The sequence below is a fragment of the Belonocnema kinseyi genome, chromosome 5 (genome assembly GCF_010883055.1).
Source record: "Belonocnema kinseyi isolate 2016_QV_RU_SX_M_011 chromosome 5, B_treatae_v1, whole genome shotgun sequence".
Lineage (NCBI taxonomy): Eukaryota > Metazoa > Arthropoda > Insecta > Hymenoptera > Cynipidae > Belonocnema > Belonocnema kinseyi.
Window position 1 is genome coordinate 106,201,477 of NC_046661.1, and position 5,462 is coordinate 106,206,938.

Genomic DNA, 5,462 nt, shown 5'->3' on the forward strand with positions numbered 1-5,462 from the left:
TAAACAAATATTGATAGGTGGCAAATTTTTTTTCAGAAAACATCACTGGCAACATAATTGCAACAAGGTAGAAAGAAAAAACGGTTTCTTTTCGCCTAAAAAAGGCCAAAATGTGAATTTGTTTATATAATTTGTTTATAGAATAAACAAATAACATTTAATGTTAAATTTAAATATTCACGTATCATCCTCACAATGAAAGCAAGCGATTTCAGAGCAGAAATATACGTTGAAGCCGAATAACCCTTAATGTCGAGTATTTGTTAATACAATTTGTTTATAACAATTAACTATGCAAGTTAAGAATTTTTTTATATTTCTTATACCCCTGTGCACTAAATTCAAGGGACGAGAAAAAAATAAAAAATCTACTCTCACCATTTCCTGAAAAATTTAGTTCTGAATTTTTCAAAAAAAAAATTCTAAAATCGGTGCATAATTGCGTTCTAAATGTCATTTTGAACCTCGTTTTCCGATTTCACCCTACCTGTAATCCGAGTGACTCTCTTCCCAAGCCTCAACTCATTGAGTACCCGCGCATGTCGTACCCCTCACTTAGGAGGATTAACCAGCCAACAAGCTACTGTGATAATAATTACGCTTGTAAAGAGGCAATACAATTAACACCTGATGAGTCCTTTTGTACCTTTAGGTCACATTACATAATTCGTAATCCGAAACTTGTTCCATCAGTGGTAAACAAGAGGTCATTAAACCATCTGTGCTTCCGAGAGCATTTTTCGTCTGCTATTGAATTAAGGTGTATTTTTGAATACATAGATTGTACATACTAAAATTCAGACTCCGTCTTGTATGTAATATAAGTTGTTTGGTTTTAGATCTCTAGGATATCTGATTTTATACAATATTAAAATAAAGACTAAGTGAGACTAGCGAGTTCTCTATGAATACAATTTTTTTGTAGTTAAATTTGATATAAAATAAACTTAAGCACTAGTTTTGCGTATGGAAGCCATAGCCTATTAGATTTAGTAGGCCCGAGTCGTCGATAGTTAAAATTGATTAAGAGAATTATTGTCCGACCATAACCAAAGAGTTGCAAATAAAATTGGTTTGGCATCGATAAATGCACTTAACCTAGGACTTAGAACCTGAATGTGGAAATAGGCTAGCATAGTCATTTTTGAATAGTTAACAAAGCCATGAAAGTTTAATTGCAGGATTAGAGAAATACTCAGATGGGAAAAGGTTGAACTTAAAAGTAGAAAAGCAAAGATAATGAGGTTTAGAAAAGGAGGGGAAAGAAATGAAGAATGTTTTGGGATATACAAGTGAAAAAAGTAGGAAGAAGTAAAAGAGTTTAAATATTTAGGATATATCTTGCAAACAAATGGAGATCATACAGCTCATATAAAAAAGGATAAAGAAATCAGCAGGGATAATGAAATACATATATGAAATACGAGAAAGAAGTATAAAAAAATAGAGGAGGATGTGGTTATTTAATACGCTGGTATGGTCGGTATTAGTTTATGGAGCAGAGATACGGGAATAAAAAGAAAGGAAAAAAGTTGGTCGGCATCACACCGATGAGCGGAGGATTAGCTATACGAGCGTAGAACTATTTTGTGGATAAAAACTTCCACTCCGAAAAAATCGTCAAGGAAGGGTTGCCAACTTTACTTTTGATGACCTACGTTACCGACAGCTCCGATCAGCTAGCGTATTTGAATTTCACGAGTTGGCAATACTTCTTGCACGCAGTTTCCGAGGCGAAAGTCCCCCCCCCCCCCCCCCCCCCTAACAGATCAACGCGTGTGTAGATAACTTTCCAAACGTCGGTGTAAAACCGACTATTGAGAGTATACAAGAAGGGTGCATAAGGTGGATGTTAGGGGTAAACTAGAGGACGCCGGGATATATGATAAGATAAGAAGCGCAATGGGATGAATTGAGTGCCAGAGCGGGAAAGAGGGTATAGACATTTAATACGAAGCTGAAAGAGGAAAAGGGAGGGGAGTTAGCGAGAAAGTGTTTATTGGAGGCAGATGAAAGGAGAGGGAGGGCGATAGAATTAACGAGATGGGGAGAAGAAAGGAAGAAGTTCTTTAGTGCTAGATAAATTAAAATGAGGCTAGAGTAAACTATGAAGAATTGGAAAAGAGAGGGATAGACTATTAATAGAAATATGGGGGATCGCTGAGGAATAAAAATATAATAAATGGTATACAATTTAAAAAAAGAAGGGAGTGCCAAAGTATTTAGAAAAATGTATGGGGAGAGAAAAGGTGGAACAGAATAGTTTGATTTCGATTGGGAAACGAGGTAAGAGAATACATGTATTAGGAAAAGAAAGAGAACAAAAGGTGCAGAATCTGTTATTGGGAAGAGGAAATATAGAAGCATGTAAAGAAAGGATGGAGGAGAGGAATGAAAGATAAAGGAAGCTGGCAAGAGAATATTGGAAAGATTCTAGGAGAAGATGGATAGGGAGAAGAGTGGATGAAGGAGTTGCAGGTAGCTAGAGAAGCGAATGAGAAAGAATAAAAGAATGCACATGAAAAAATAACAAAATGGAGATATAAGAGAAGTGAAAGAAAAAGGGAACGGAAGTCGTTTAGAATACAAGTGTAAATAATTCTAAGTAATGGCTATGTAATAGCATAAGTAGATTATGATGCGGTTGCGTTCTCTTTCTCTCTCCCTCTCAGGGGGCACATTATGAATAAAAAAGAACACAGACAAACGTTTAATAGAGACTCAAATTTAAATTTTTTTCCCGAGATATGGGAATGCTAAATAAGTGTAAAAACGGTTTAATACATAAAATTATTGGGTTCCAAGAAATTATATATTAAAGATCGTGATATTACACTACTATGGTCGATTTTTGTTGTTGTTAAAAATCTCGAAAATTCCAAATAATCCTTAAAAAAATACCTCACAAAATATTTCTAAGCAAACCCTGTAGATTGGAACGAATCACGAGCTTAGAGTCCCTATTCAAAAATTTAGATTTAAGTTTGAAAATTAATTCAGTTTATCACGAATAATTTCATGCAAAGTAAACATGAAAAAGATTTATCATTAAAAACAGTTTTCCAAAGTACCTCAATTTTCAGCTCCTTCGCGACAAAAATAACCAAGGGAAAATATTTGAACCTATGTGGCTAAATGGAGTACGATCCTAATCATTGTAAGTGTTATAAAAAATTCAAAAAAAAAATTATAAGCAGAAAATTTTACAGTATAAAAAATATTAAAAAAGTCTTTTTTTACATATTTATCTTTAGCATATTTTCAAATTCTAAACGTTTTGTACTGAACAAAAAAACAGTATTTAAGTGTAAAGTAGACGTTATTCGCTAACTACTGAAAAGCAAAATCCTGCTTTGTCTCTGTCGGGGCGGGGGGGGGGGGGTCTTGTTGATCGAGAAGGGCACTTACGCGTTTCATGTTATGTCATTGAACTTATTTACTTACCATTTTAAATAGTAAGCCTGATAGCCTCTTGTAGTGCTTAATGCAATGCGACAATGGAGATCGAACTCACTTACAAAAGTCAAACTTACCATTCTTTGTTAACTATTTAAATTGGTTATTTATGCAGCTTACATGTTTTACTGTAATATTTTAAATAGTTAGTAAACTGCTTCTTTTAGCAATCTTTCTTTTTACAATTTCAATCTTCTGCAAACAAAATATCGAACTGAAACTTTGAAAAATGTATCAGAATGCCATAAAGTACATTTGTTACTTCATTTGAGTAGGAGTTTGTCTACAATTATTTTCGAATAAATTAAAACAGCTCTATTGATGATAGAAAATCTCATAATATCCTCAGGCGAAATAGCCTGGCCCGTTTCAGGCTATCTGCTGGGTCGATTTGAATAATTTCGTCTCAAGCGATAGTCAGAGAGATTTGGGCAGTTGGCCGTCACCAACCCGACTCCTTTTTTAAATTTTTCTTCAACTTATTAAAAAAAATTTTAATGGCCGAATTTTCTCATTATACATTTTTTATAATTATAACTTATATATTATTCATTCCAATTTTGAACATAAAAAAGTTAGATATCTGAAATAATCGGAACCCGTAGATTGCGGGATATTATGCTTAAGGCTGATAATTTTTTAATTATAAAAATTTATTTTTAAATTTCAATCCGAAAGCTGAAACGGACCTCTGAGTGCCGGCTACTCTATTGAGATAGCCTCTATGCTTGTTCTTTATGATCGAATTCTTAATTCAATTTAAGTCTATCTGCTTGTTAATTATAATCTTATTCTTATTTCAATTTCGGAAAAGACATTTTAAAGCTTCCAGACCATTTAAACGAGCTACCTAGACCTTTAAAAATATCTACCTGAATGCCTGCGGAGAATTTCTTCGAGCTTCTCATACCTTGAGAGTCTTCAGTATATATTCTGCGATTTCTATCGTTAGGGTGACACCATTTTTGGACATATTTTCTTAGAACCTTGAAATTTTTTGAACTAAAGAACTTTTTTTTATGTAAAATATCGGCCTTAAATTTCGGGAAATGAAAGAGGCGACAGTAAATTACGTTTATGTACTTTTTTTCACATCTAGCAGACATTCAAGAAACAAAGTTCTCAGGTTAAAAAAATTTCAAGGTTACAAAGAAAATATGTCAAAAAATGTTCCCAGTTCTTATGTTTTCCAAAATAATTTTGAGCGAAATTCCCACTTAAATGAAGAAAGTAAACGTAGTTTATTGTGTCCTGATAAATTTTCCAAAGTTTCAGTTCGATATTTTATTCACAAAGAAAGTTTTGAAGTTCAAAATAGATATTCAGTTAACTGCTTAAATTCGACCATTTTGTTGAAAATTCATCTTTGTACGTTGAATATTCGCCGATTTTATTTAAAAATTCGTCTCTGTAGCCTGAATTGAAACTACTTTGCTGCGAATGAAATTGCTTGTTCTTGAAATAATACCTTTTCAAAACTTCAACTGTTTATTTGAAAAATCATTCTTCTTTGTTGAAAATTAACTTTTTTGTTGAATATTCAACATTTCGGGTTTAAAAGTCAACTGTTGTTAAAAAAAATCGACTTGTTAAAAATACAGTATATTACTAATTCATCAGTCAAAATCTACCAATTAGTTAGTCAAAAGGGGGAGGGTCGGTAAGGCCGGTTTTTGGCCTAATTTATTTTTGGACCAAAAAATCTGAAAAAATTATGGTAGTATCTTATAAGTATCCCGAGTCGATTGCACGCTGAACGGAATAGCCTCCACCCCCCAGCCACCCCCACCCCCCTACAAATATAGGAAACACCACTACCCACCAACTGTATTTTCGAGAGATTTGACAGCGGACACCAGGTTCATAATCAGCGACCCCAAAAACCTATAACATATTTTTTAAAGATTTTTTTACCGTTTTTTCTCGATTTGACCTTCAAATGACCTTCAAATGACCTTGAACCTGAAGCGATAGAGTTCAACGGATGCCAGATTCGTAATTAGCGA